The 15,062-nt window shown below is 43.3% G+C and overlaps 1 protein-coding gene across 1 annotated transcript in view; it reads right to left on the reverse strand.

Annotated features, from left to right (window-relative positions):
* Positions 1-15,062, reverse strand: part of LOC311226022 (scavenger receptor cysteine-rich domain-containing protein DMBT1-like) — a gene marked incomplete at both ends in the record, with an annotated part of 80,061 nt that overhangs the window by 17,259 nt on the left and 47,740 nt on the right. The gene's annotated exons all lie outside the window — the stretch shown is intronic.

Genomic DNA, 15,062 nt, shown 5'->3' on the forward strand with positions numbered 1-15,062 from the left:
CAGGGCAAAGATGATTGTACGAGCACTATGGGACAAGGACCAGGGCTGGGACGACCCAATACCCGCACCCCTTGCCTCCACATGGAGAGAGTGGGAGACGGAGCTCCGCTCACTCCCAGGCGTCAATATACGCCGCAGCTACTTCCCACCCACAGTGAGGCCAGAGACATGCAAGATGGATCTACACGTCTTCAGTGACGCCTCCGAAGTAGCCTATGGATCGGTGGCCTACTTGCGTGCCCAAGAGAAGGGAGAAGAGATACACACTGCTTTCATCCTGGCTCGCTCAAGAATAGCCCCACGAAAGCAACAATCTATCCCGCGTCTAGAGCTCTGCGCAGCCCTAGCAGGAGCGCATCTAGCCACGTTAATCCAACGTGAACTCACCATTCCGGTGCACAGAACAATCTTGTGGTCAGATTCCACGACAGTACTCACTTGGATCAAGTCTGATTCATGCAGATACAAAGTCTTCGTGGGAGTCAGAGTCACCGAGATTCAAGAGTTAACAGAAGCAGCGAGCTGGCGGTATGTGGACACCAAACACAACCCAGCTGACGTCATCACCCGGGGAATGTCCCTAGATGACCTCACCCGTCACAACATCTACAGTGACGGACCAGAGTTCCTCAAGCTCCCGGAAGGAGAGTGGCCTACGCCCACCCCACGGGAGGCGAGTAAAGAGGAGGCTGAGAACAAGAAACCTATGTTCTGTGGACTGAGCACAGTCGCCTCCACAGACCCCAACATAGATAACTGCCTCACCCTACAGAGTGCGCAACTAAAGACATTTCTGTGGCACCACCCAGAGATTCAGCCCACTGCCGACATTTCAGCAGCTGACTACGAAGAAGCAGAACTTCTTCTACTACAACGAGCCCAGAGAGACTCGTTCCCCGACGAGCTAGACTGTCTACAGGGAGGAAAGCCCGTCCCATCAGACAGCAGATTGCTCCACCTGGCACCCGAGAGTGACGCCCATAATCTCATCAGAGTGGGTGGTCGTCTGCGGAGAGCCCCCGATCTACCGGATGACGTTAAGTACCCGATAGTCTTGAACAGCCGACACAAGGTCACAGAGCTGATCATAAAGAAATACGACGAGGATGTACACCACGCAGGAGCAGAGAGAGTCTTCGCGGAGATCAGACGTTGCTATTGGATACTTCAAGGGAGAGAAGCAGTGCGACGCTTCCAGCGAACCTGTCTAGACTGCCGAAAGTGGCGCGCGCAGCCCAGCATACCCCGGATGGCAGACCTACCTCCCTGTCGCCTCCGACTCGGCGACAAGCCATTCCACTCCACAGGCATGGACTGTTTTGGCCCGTTGTATATAAAAAAAGGAAGAGGAACCGAGAAGCGGTGGGGTATTGTATTCAAATGCATGACCACCAGAGCGATACATATCGAACTCCTTCCAACCATGAGCACAGACTCATTCCTTATGGCCTTCCGAAGATTCACATCACGGAAAGGAAAACCGTCTACATTGTTGTCTGATCACGGGACAAACTTCAAAGGCGGGGAAAGAGAGCTGAGAGAGAGCTTCCAAGCTATGGGCCCAGAACTTAAGACCCACCTCGCTCCATCCCAGATTGACTTCCAGTTTAATCCCCTGAACGCACCCCACTTCGGTGGAACCTGGGAACGAGAAGTACGTTCTATAAAGACAGCCCTGTACGCCGTGCTTGGGGCCCAGACTGTAGCGGAAGAAGTCCTAATGACAGTCCTCACGGAGATCGAGGGAGTATTGAACTCCAAGCCCCTCGGCTACATCTCCAGTGATATAGCAGATGTCGACCCAGTCACCCCCAACACACTCTTGATGGGGCGGCTGGACCCCGCGCTACCCCAGACAATGTACAGGCCTGAAGAAGCGAACGGCCGAAGAATGTGGAGGTACAGTCAAGTACTAGCTGACAAGTTTTGGAACAGCTTTCTACTCCACTACCTACCGTCTCTACAGACCCGCCAGAAGTGGGTAAAAGAGAGAGACAATTTGACAGAAGGAACAGTCGTCATGATTATCGACCAGTCACTACACAGAGCTATGTGGCCGGCTGGCCGCGTAAGCAAAGTGATCACCGGTGCCGATGGCAAGGTCCGAGCAGCTGAGGTGCTCGTCCAAGGGCGAACTTACACACGACCCGTGGCGAGGCTAATAGAACTGCCCAGACTCCCAGACACTATCGATGACGACCATGACCCCATGACTTTGTGAGTTGACTGACCCTTACAGCGGACCTTGAGTGGTAGACAGTGCGGTCAATCTGTCTCTGCTTAGCTAATTAGGTGGGACTAATTAGGGGGCGGCTGTTGTGAAGGATCAGATTAAACCGAATATATATATTTATTTATGGATATATATTTAATAGTATTTGTATATCGTTTGATATCCCTTGTATATTCCTTGTACATATACACTGAATATCCCTTTGGTCTACTAACAGCCCATAATAGTTTCATTCTCTCATTGGACAAGAACTTGGCGCCAGCAGCCAAGCCCCTTGGTTCAAGTTCAATCGTGCCGACGAACATGTCGTTACTAGCCCCGGTTCCGCGTAGGAATACGTCTGCCGAAATACGAATGGTACTATTTGTTCACAGCGCATATATATATGGCGCAAGTAAAGTAGAACTTCCCTTAGCCCTTAGTTCTTTACCCTCCAACCTAGTGGCAAGACGTTAAGCCTCACCCACGATACACGTGTGGTGCAGTATGGTCAACTTGGCCTCAGAATGGCATTGAGACATCGTGTGGATTAATAGTTGAATTGTCATAGTTTGGCACTATACCGTCGAGTGGGACGTATTTCTATTAAGTTAATAATAGTCTATTATGTATGGTGCATCGTTCGGTTAGAGTTATAAAGTGAGCAGTACCCCCATCGTTTTCCTCGCGTTATCTAGAGTCTTAACCAGGCTGGGCAGACCACGTGTGGTGCTTTCATCCGAGGAGTTCTGGGCAAGGACGAGTGGACCTGCACATTGGATTACCTTACCCGGACGACGGCGAGCCCTACACGGCTTGGATTATCTACTTGCTTTGGGTGCTTTGATTATGCCATGGATAACAGCCAACACTGGTAAGTGTTGGAACTACCCCCGAGAGGAGTCCAGGTGAGACGGCGCTCTAACCCGAGTGAGGTCGCCTCACGTCTCTTCGTTGTGGACCGGCAGCTACCGTCTACAAGAGGGCCCAACTGTATTCATCTGTGGACCAAGGTTCTGTGGGCACCGTGTTCAGCACTCTGAATTCTCCCAAGAAATCGTTGGCCAGATGGGATATCGCCAGCGGCTCTCCTAACCCCCCCCCCCCCCCCTACTGACTTACAACCAGCGGGACCCCCCTTTAGTATATCCAGCTATAATCATTAAGTACCATCGCTATAGTTCCCTAAAGAACCAGGTTGTATACTTGCTTCCTGCGTAACCAGAGATTGGACATTCAATGTTGATTTGCCTACGAATACTCATTTGCCTTACAAGTGCATTCAAATCATAAATGTCATTACGTGAACGTTGTATATACCCTTTGCTATATATTAAAGATTCGACGGATACATTTGTGTGGACTTGGTTTCATCAGGTGGGAAAGTGTTCATCATATCTATATCATGTACTGTGTGGCCAGTAGTTAAAGTACATAAAGCGGTAGTGGTTTAATGATACCATACTTATCAATACAGTCAGGGAATTGTACCCCTCAGTTACAACAGCCATGCCATTTCTATAGATGGACTAAATTATATGTGTTATGGCATGCAATTTGTTGTCATTATTTCTTACTTGAAGAAGCTGAGACAATGCGATTGTGTTTTATCAACATGGTTTATACAAGAGGAACAAAACAACTTCTCCAGTGAGTTATTTTTATATGCACTAGTTATGTATTGTGTTCTACTGCAGTGGTTCTCGTGGTCCAGGGGTCCTTGAGGGGTTTCCAGAGGGTCCTCCAGAGGGTCCCCCGTAAAATAAGTAATAGTTTAATTTCATTCATATTCTAGAAGTTCGTCCATAATGTATATGAATGATTATTCTGATCATAGGTTTCACTCTTGCCACTCTTCTATCAATATCTTCTATGTTCAATATAGTTATGGAACTCTGGACTAAATCACATCTAACAATAAATATCTGCTCAGATGTGGGAGGGGGGGGACACATGAAACTAAAAACGATGATAATTTGGTTAAAGATAAACAGCAACTACAGAAAACGGAGAACAAACTACCCTGAATAATCCGTTCAAAGCAACCCCAAGGAAACACTCACCAACATAATAATCTCTCTCTCTCTCTCTCTCTCTCTCTCTCTCTCTCTCTCTCTCTCTCTCTCTCTCTCTCTCTCTCTCTCTCTCTCTCTCTCTCTCTCTCTCTCTCTCTCTCTCTCTCTCTCTCTCTCTCTCTCTCTATGTATATATATATATGAATTTCCCTTGGGATCAATAAAGTACTTCTATTCGATATATATATACTTTATAATAAATTATATATTTATTTATTTATTCACTTATTTAAAACAAATTCTGCATTTATATCTCACCATGTACATTCAACTTTGGGAAAGGTAGAATTGAAGAGACATACTATTTTAAGTCCAAAATGACAGCATGACAGTTTACCTGAGCTGATCTCAGTTACAGTCTGCATGAAGAAGAGGAGTAACATCAAACCCCCGTTGTACTCGCCATGGACCTCATCCTGAACATCAGACACTAACCTGCTGGAAATCAACACATGATTAGTAGACAGATTATCGCGTGGAACAAACTCGATGGTTCAGTACTACAAATGCATCACGTTTTATTTACAAGATCTGTTTACTATGCATTAACCACAAGTCAAATAGGGACAGAAAATGCAGACAGACCAAGTTATCCCCTGCCTCTACTTACCTTGCACAGGTTGTGTTTGGGAATTCACCAGTTGGTGGACATTTCCAAATGTATATAACATTCGTGTCAAGAAACCATGTGACTACTATTGGTTTAAAAAGAAGAAAAAAGAAAAGGACATTTTCAATTGATATTACGGGAATGGGGTTACTTATTAATCTAAATGAAACACAAGATTCAGATAAGACTGTCAAACTAAATTGATACATCTGTGCCATTTTCTCCTGAATGAATGTTTTATTGCACAGACCCCAGTGTAGGAACAATAGCCTCAACTATCCGCAACATCAGAGCGCATCAGGTGCAGACAGTGGCGGTTCGTCCATAGAGGGCGCTAGAGAGCCGCCCCCCCCTGGTTAAAAGAAAAAGAAGAAAGAATTCTTTGCGTGTCCTATTCATCCCCCAGCCCCTAGCCCCCTCCACTCCCTTTTCATGGGCGCTCCATCTCAGCTCCACCGTCAGTGCGCAACTCACAGGGCAAAATGCAAATACATACGTACGTAAATAAATACGTACGTACAACATAACACCATCAGCGCTGTCAAATACGATACCTGAGGGCGCTTTCTCTAGTGCCCGAAGTAGTCACTCTATTGGCTGAGAGTGGCACGTGACATCACATCCCTAACAGTATGCGAACCATACCATGGTCTTCGGGGGAGCTCATTATATTTTTTTTGGGGGGGGGGGGGGGAAGCGCTGCGCGTGCCTCACACGGAGGAATTTACTGTGACGCTTGCAATGCTGACATAGGCTATAGGTATGAGTAACGTTACAGAACCACACATAGTCCACACCACACTGGTCTGCATGCATGCATGATGAAGACGCACATATTGAAATCATACCTGTCCACCCTCCTGTTTTTCCAGGGATTCTCCCGTATTTCAACCTTCTCTCCCGCCGCCCTCCCGTTAAAATATTTTCCCGTATTTTTCCTGTTTTTTTTTATTTATACAAAATGGCTGCAATTCCCCTCCGTGACGACAGGTGGCAGCAGTGTAGATTAGACCATTAGCACAGGAAGTCAGACCGGAAGACGGTTGCCAAGAAAACTGTCGGGCAAAGTGGGGTTGTTCCCGGAGAGCTCACTCTCGGCCGTGGTTTCCCAGTGTATAATGTATGGTGCTCTCCCTCACCATGCGCGTAGGGTGAGACAACACCATTCTTTAGTCCAAATAATACCCTACTTTATACTATATTATTGTCATTCGTTTAATGTAAAGTCAGTCTTACATTGGCACTGCTTTAACGTTGCATTTACCCATAATCCATTGCTGTATTAGACCCATGTGCCAGTATAACTTTTGTAATGTAATGAAGCGCAAATGTAAAGTTAATCAATACACAATGAAACAATATCTTTATCTATATCTAAATCAAGGACCTTGTCTTGACTTTTTTGTGTAGCATCCTTGACGTTTTTCTGGAATCTTGTATTTTTTTTAAATGTCTAATCAAATCAAATCAAATATCACATGTCAAAACTACTTTAATAAAACAAGATTTCCGTTTTTCATTTCTACTCATTCATCCAAAACGGCGTGGTACCGCGTGGCATGAGCACTGCACCTCTGGATATACAGTACTGTTACATCCAGACATTTATGATACAAGATATACAAATATACAGTACTGATTAAGAGGCAGAGATAAAAAAATATATATATTGTAATAAATACGTGAGTTATACCATTAGCAGGAGAAACTGCTATGTAGCAGGGAAACTGCTATTTGTCCAAATGCCTTGAAATAACCAACCTCACAACCGGGGTACAAGGAATAACAACTTTATTTCATAAAAGTACCTATGCTAAAACGATTATACAGGGGACACAGGATTATTAATTAAGAGGACCAATCGGGTACCGTAGAGCTCCTATTATACAACACCCTCTTATATGAGGCACTGCAATTACAAAACACGGTGTGTCTAATCCCACCTATTAAACACCCTCTTTTTGAGGCACTGCAATTGCACACACCACGGTGTGTTTAATCCCACACATTAAACACCCTCTGTAAGAGGCACAGCCCTTGGAACAAAAGGCCTAATCAACCACGGCACTTCAGACAACCTCTCGAAGAGGCATTGCAAAACACATCAAATCATAGTAGTTAATTAAGGAACACTCTTCCGGCAATAATTACCCCCCCCCCCCCCCCCTCTCGTCTGCTACCGGCCTGGCTATACAATAAATAGGGCATAAATAGGGGATAGGAAGGAATAGCCTATATGCAGGTTAAATTAAGAGGCACGATATAATACAGAGAGCATAACTATAGGATACACCAATAACACCATATACAATACAATATACCAATTTACACAGTAGGCCTATACTAATTACAATAGTTACTAAAATACAAGATCCTATAATAAGTGCAATGTGTGTAGCAGTGGACTTAACTCGCCCTCACGGCGCGACCCTCCCCGGGGGTCTGTGCTCTTGGACACCGTCCAACTCTCCGGGAATTGCTGCGTCAAACGGTGTGCCGCCAGGTTGTAGTTGTAACCTTAGCAATCGTACTCGGCGTCCGCGAGGACGTTCCGAGTATATGTTTTTAGGAGCGAGGTAACTCAGTACCCTCTATAACCTATGGCAACAGCGCTATTCGAACTCGTAAAGTTTCACTGCACCGTCTGGCTACGAATCGACTTTAAACGGTAAAATTTCGGTCCCATTGGAAATGCATTGCAATTTAGAGTGCGAGAGCTGAAATAATCTTTTTTCCACTACCTTGGGTGAATTGCGAGTGTGATCTCAATTTTGGACGTAGAAATAAAACAAACACATCAAAACGATGACACGGCTGTCAGCCCGCTCACAAAAGAAAAATAAATGGAATTGGACATTTATATCTCAACTGACGACCATTTCTTTGAAGGTTCTCCTCCCCATTGACTGCCATGCAAATCCACTCTAGGAATCTCTTTTTTCCCACTCTTTTTTACCCTTCTGTTCCGATCGCCGAAGGAGTGCCACAATATCGCACGAATGCCACAATATCGCACACAACCCTTCGCCTACTCGTTGTAGTGCTCCTGTGCGAGTCACAACGCTTCATCTCTTATAGTTTTCTTTTAATCAACGTGACAATGCAGTCATGCAAAGAAAATCCAGAAAATGCAAGTCATTGTGTTGTGATTGCATCACCTGTGTGGCTCGTGGCTGATTGGTTCAGCCTAACAGCTGTGAGGCTCAGGGCTCATGGCTCAGCTGACCTGCCAATGACCTCATCGACTTAACCCATCATTGCCCATCACTGTGTTGCAGTACTGAATTGCTGGACAGCGCCCTCTGTCTTGCGGGTTGTGTCATTGTACTCAGTAGGGATATCCTCTTTCATTTTTCATTGGTCGATGTTGACCACCTTTCATTGGTCGATGTTGACCACTCCCCTGATCCTTAGACCACGCCCCCTTAGGCCACACCCCCCCAGTGTATCTCTTGAACCGTTTGTCGTAGAGACTTGCGGATTGTGCCATTGGTCGATGTTGACCACCTTTCATTGGTCGATGTTGACCACTCCCCCGATCCTTAGACCACGCCCCCTTATGCCACACCCCCTCATTGTATCTCTTGAACCGTTTGTCGTAGAGACTTGCGGATTGTGCCATTGGTCGATGTTGACCACCTTTCATTGGTCGATGTTGACCACTCCCCCGATCCTTAGACCACGCCCCCTTAGGCCACACCCCCTCAGTGTATCTCTTGAACCGTTTGTCGTAGAGACTTGCGGATTGTGCCATTGTACTCGGTGTAATAGTGTAATAGTGTGTAATAGTGTAATAGTGTTATAGTGTGTAATAGTGTAATAGTGTAATAGTGTAATAGTGTGTAATAGTGTAATAGTGTAATAGTGTGTAATAGTGTGTAATAGTGTAATAGTGTGTAATAGTGTAATAGTGTGTAATAGTGTGTAATAGTGTGTAATAGTGTAATAGTGTGTAATAGTGTAATAGTGTTATAGTGTTTAATAGTGTAATAGTGTAATAGTGTAATAGTATGTAATAGTGTAATAGTGTAATAGTGTGTAATAGTGTAATAGTGTGTAATAGTGTAATAGTGTAATAGTGTGTAATAGTGTAATAGTGTGTAATAGTGTAATAGTGTAATAGTGTAATAGTGTCTAATAGTGTAATAGTGTAATAGTGTGTAATAGTGTAATAGTGTAATAGTGTGTAATAGTGTAATAGTGTAATAGTGTGTAATAGTGTGTAATAGTGTGTAATAGTGTGTAATAGTGTAATAGTGTGTAATAGTGTAATAGTGTGTAATAGTGTGTAATAGTGTGTAATAGTGTAATAGTGTAATAGTGTGTAATAGTGTAATAGTGTAATAGTGTAATAGTGTGTAATAGTGTAATAGTGTGTAATAGTGTAATAGTGTGTAATAGTGTAATAGTGTAATAGTGTGTAATAGTGTAATAGAGTGTAATAGAGTATAATATTGTAATAGTGTGTAATAGTGTAATAGTGTGTAATAGTGTAATAGTGTGTAATAGTGTGTAATAGTGTAATACTGTGTAATAGTGTAATAGTGTGTAATAGTGTAATAGTGTGTAATAGTGTGTAATAGTGTAATATTGTGTAATAGTGTAATAGTGTAATAGTGTACTAGTGTAATAGTGTAATAGTGTAATAGTGTGTAATAGTGTAATAGTGTGTAATAGTGTGTAATAGTGTAATAGTGTAATAGTGTGTAATAGTGTAATAGTGTAATAGTGTAATAGTGTAATAGTGTGTAATAGTGTAATAGTCTGTAATCGTGTAATAGTGTGTAATAGTGTAATAGTGTGTAATAGTGTAATAGTGTAATAGTGTAATAGTGTAATAGTGTGTAATAGTGTAATAGTGTGTAATAGTGTAACAGTGTGTAATAGTGTAATAGTGTAATAGTGTGTAATAGTGTAATAGTGTGTAATAGTGTAATAGTGTAATAGTGTGTAATAGTGTAATAGTGCTATGCGACTTGCGGGTTGTGTCATTGCACTCAGTAGGGATATCCTCTTTCATTGGTCTATGTTGACCGCTCCCCCGATCCTTAGGCCGCGGCCCCTTTTTGTATCCTTTGAACCGTTTGTCATAGAGACTCGCGAGAGACCCTCTCCCGTTGGCCGGCGGTGCACAGGCGTCACCCACACTTTCACAATTTCCCCCACGCGGAATTGTCTAGTTGTTATTATTATTATAATTTCTTGTCTTAGGGCGGTTAGGTGGCCGAGCGGAGATTGCGTTCGTCACCAACCCCGGAGCTGTGAGCTGGATTCGCCTGTTCGAATCCAGCTCACAGCTCCGGGGTTGTCACCAGCTTGGCTGGCCGTCTGCACTAATACAATTGGCTGTATTAGAGGGTGGGAGAAGCTGGCGGGGTGGGTCCGGGTCGTTGTAAACAGCGACTCCTACAGTTTGGTCGGGGCGCCTGCTAAGCGCGGATAGGACTTGAGGGGGATAGTGTGATCCTCCCACACGCTACGCCCTCTCGATGAGAATCCGCGCTGCCAGGTGAAAAGAAGCGGTGATTGGCTGGACGTGTGTCGGAGGAAGCACGTGGTAGCCTCCACTCTCCCAGATGATCTGACAGTGGGGGGTAAGTGCGCAGCAACCAGGAAGGGACTGGTAATTGGCATACGACTAACATTGGGATGGGAGAAAATCGGAGGAAAAATGGAGGGGGAAAAAGACCAATAATAAAAAAAAAAAAATCTTGTCTTGTTTTGTCATGTATGTATTGTCTTGTTTGAGAAAAATAAAAAAACTTTAAATATCAAAAAAAAAAGAATAAAATAAAATAAATAAAAATAAAAGCTGTAGGAAACACACAACACCAGTATAAAATAAGTAAGGGATAATGTAGCCCCTTACGTGACTGCGATGTGCACACCGCAGTCACTCTCAGCTGTGCCGCGACCAGGCTAAAAAGAAAGTACCAAGCGGTGATCGGGGGCTGGGGGTGGGTCAAAAATATTTCAGATATGAATTTCAAAGATACCCAGCGTACAATATGGGTTTAACACAGCTTTACAGTGGGGTCTGGAAGCTCGGAGTTGCTAATAAACAGTTTAAAACATTGTTACAAAACGAGTGGTACTCACAGAGCGAACGTCCATTTCCGCCGTTGGTGCCACAGCGCATGCGCACCAGGCAGCCAAATAGCGGCAAAAGAAGAAGACGCCATCTTGCCAACGTTCGCTCTGTGAGTACCACTCGTTTTGTAACAATGATTTAAACTGTTTATTAGCAACTCCGAGCTTCCAGACCCCACTGTAAAGCTGTGTTAAACCCATATTGTACGCTGGGTATCTTTGAAATTCATATCTGATATATTTTTTACCCACCCCCAGCCCCCGATCACCGCTTGGTACTTTCATTTTAGCCTGGTCGCGGCACAGCTGAGAGTGACTGCGGTCACGTGGCCCCAGGCTTGCACATCGCAGTCACGTAAGGGGCTAGGGATAATGTATAGCTACGAGGTCATTGTCGCAAAATAATTGGCCGACACTGTGTTCTGGAACACCGAGGCGTAGCCAGTGTTGCGTTCCTCATATCAACACTGATTGCACGCACGCTAAGGACGCCACGTGCACGCACGCTCCAGGTGCGTGCACGCGATCCCATGAGGAACGCATCACTGGGCGCAGACGAGGTGTTCTAAATGCAGTGAAGGTCAATTATTTTGCGACAATGACCGAGTATAGCTATACATTATCCCGCTTATTACATGGCTAACTTACTAACAATATACCTAATTCATTTTACACCATCGACAAGACGAGATCAAATGCAGACGCAGTTGTTCTGTGGACTTGATTGAACCTGATGTAGTGCAGCGGGGCGAGATAAAGCTGGGAACGAGGTTATAGCTTTCGTGACTGCGATCAAAATGCTTGATTGTGATTGGTCAATAGCGCTCTGTTGCCCCCAACAGCGGTCATTATTGCGCCGTTGCCCATAGCAGCGGTCAATTATCGAGAAATAGTTGACCGCTGCTAGGGGAAACGGAGCGCTATTGACCAATCACAATCAAGCATTTTGATCGCAGTTACGAAAGCTATAACCTCGTTCCCAGCTTTATCTCGCCCCGCTGCACTACATCAGGTTAATAATAAGTTATAACGATTGTGAAGGAGAAGTTAGAAGCCTAGAGGCTTATCAAGAACGTCCCCCGTTTTATAAAATCAAACATACAAAAATACAAAAATATGCATATTATAAAATACAAGAATACATTAAAAGATTTGTGTTAATACAAACATACATACACACAGTACATACATGGATATACTGTGTACATAATAATATATAACAACCCACCCACCTGCCTATAAACCTACCCACCCACATAACCAAATGCATGACCTGTTATCTATCTACTACTTTTGGATGAGAATTTCTTTGTAGTTTGCTTTAAAAATAAGCAGAGATGGAGATTTCCTCAGCATAGGATCAGCTGCATTCCAAAGATTGGACCCTCTATACCTCACTGAGAACTGCCTAAGTGAAGTACCACAATAAGGTATATGCAGGTCCCTGGACTGACGTGTAGCATATGAATGAACATCTGAATAAAAAAAAAAAAAACTATTAAAACCATTTGGTAGATTGTGATCATGAATGCATTTGTACACAAATATACATATCTGTAAAGAATTAACCTCAGACACAGTCAGAATGTTTAGTTTCTTGAAAAGAGGAGCAGATGGTTCAAATCGATCTGAGAGGGTTGCCAGTCTAACAAATCTTTTTTGAAGTAAAATAATTTTTTGAAGATGAGATGAATGAGTGCTAGCCCAAATTATGTTACAATAAGATATGTAAGGAAAGATAAGACTATAATACAGGATTAAAAAACAACTTCTATTTATCAATGAACACACCTTCCTAATTATACCTACTGACTTCATTGCTTTTTTACAAACATGATCAATGTGTTTTTTCCAATTTAGTTTATCATCAACTAGGATCCCTAAAAACGTTGTTGAAGTTACTTGTTTGATTTCGGTGTTACTGATCAATAGCTTTGCCTCCTTTTTCGAATAACTTTTACCTTTATTACAAAATACAATAAAATTTGATTTTTCTACATTTAACGATAGCTTATTAGTCTGGAACCAATCTGAGACACAAGATAAACCATCATTTGCTTCCCTAATTAATACTGCAAAATTCTCATGTGACATTATAATGTTGGTGTCATCAGCAAACAAGATCGAGAATACTCTAGGAGATACCCAAGCAAAATCATTTATATAAATCAAAAATAAAAGGGGGCCAAGTATAGAGCCCTGAGGAACCCCACAGACTAGCTTTGCCCTGTCAGAGTCATCGCCATTTATGGAAACAAACTGTTCCCTATTATAAAGATAGTCACTGAGCCATTTAATCACGTCGCCAGCCAAACCATACCTCTGAAGCTTTGATATAAGTATTTTATGGTCCACAGTATCAAATGCTTTGGATAGATCCAGAAATATACCAATTGAAAATTGCTTATTGTCTAGTGCATCTGTGATTCTATCTATAAACTGTAAGAGAGCCATGTACGTAGAGTGTTTTTGTCTGAAACCATATTGATGTTCATATAATATATTATTGTCATTAAGATGTTTCAAAATTCTGGTATAAACCAGCTTCTCCAATATTTTAGATATGGACGGTAATAACGAAATCGGACGGTAATTGGAAAAAAATAGAGGAGCCACAGAACAACTGCGTCTGCATTTGATCTTGTCTTGTCGATGGTGTAAAATGAATTAGGTATATTGTTAGTAAGTTAGCCATGTAATAAGCGGGATAATGTATAGCTATACTCGGTCATTGTCGCAAAATAATTGACCTTCACTGCATTTAGAACACCTCGGCTGCACCTCGGTGTTCCAGAACGCAGTGTCGGTAAATTATTTTGCGACAATGACCTTGCTATACATTATCCCTTACGCCAGTAGTGTGTGTGACATTGTATCGACCACCAAAGTACTCACCACTCTTCATACAGGAATTTTCAGAACTCATATCGATCTGCATTACCAGGTATGATAGAATCTTCTTAAAACAATCGTGGCCACTGGGATGAGTCTAATTAATCTCAAGAGGACCGGGGAATGTAAACAAACGTGGGGCTGTTTGTAGAGCTAAATCTATACTTTATAGTATTGCTATCTGTCCATTCTCATTGTCAATTGAGTCCATAAACCGTCCCTTCAAAATGGCTTAAAGAAAAAAGATTTTCATCAATAGGTTCTCATTTTATAGCGCCGTGAATATAAGCGTTATACCGGATCTGGTCTAGTATATTTCCTGGAAGCCAACATACAGGGCTAATAGCTAATAACGTTAAATCCAATGGCATTTCGGTTATAGATACGCTCCAGTTAAAACTCAAACTGCATATGATCGGTACGGTCCTCACGCATGTATGCATGAAAGGGGGGGGGGGGGGGGGGGGGGGTGGGCGGGGGACGTCGTTTCTGATTATTGATTAGCAATAACCGTGTTAGCCTCATTAGCCTCATAGGCCGAACGCCTGGATGGCTATCAAAACAAGGCCCGATCGGGATGTACTTTACGTGAAAAAGATCTTACCGTGGTCCGGTGGCGTCTATGCCAAATACAACGCAGTTCGGTTTCCGGGTTCCTCTGATTGGCCACTAAGCCCACGTGACCGCACTCTAGCACGCCCCCCTTATCGCCCGCTGCCGCGCTGTGAAGCGGAAGAGCCAGCGAGGCGACGCGAGGCGGTGGTTTTAGCAGCAGCGGCCATCTTCTTCCGAGGCCGCTCGTTCTTATTAATCCCTAATGTCATGTATGTTGTGTATGTCATGAATGTCGATATGAATTGAAAATGGGGGACCCTGATGTAAACAAGACGAAAGTTTTTCTCTGGTCTGCATCCCCTTAACAATTGTGTGTATTGCGCCGTACTGTGTTGTACCCATTCTGCAATCTGTTAAATAAAGTTTTCATTCATTCATTCATTCATTCATTCATTCATTCATTCATTCATTCATTCATTCATTCATTCATTCATTCATTCATTTTCCCCCCACTACTCCCAAAAGTAACACTAAATAGATAAAGTACAACAACGCCAGACTCAAGAAACTGTGTTCCTCTTGGCGCAATACACACAATTGTTAAGGATTGCAGACCAGAGAAAGACGT

Source organism: Notolepis coatsorum (assembly GCF_963971535.1).
Source record: "Notolepis coatsorum genome assembly, chromosome: 3".
NCBI classification, from domain to species: Eukaryota; Metazoa; Chordata; class Actinopteri; order Aulopiformes; family Paralepididae; genus Notolepis; species Notolepis coatsorum.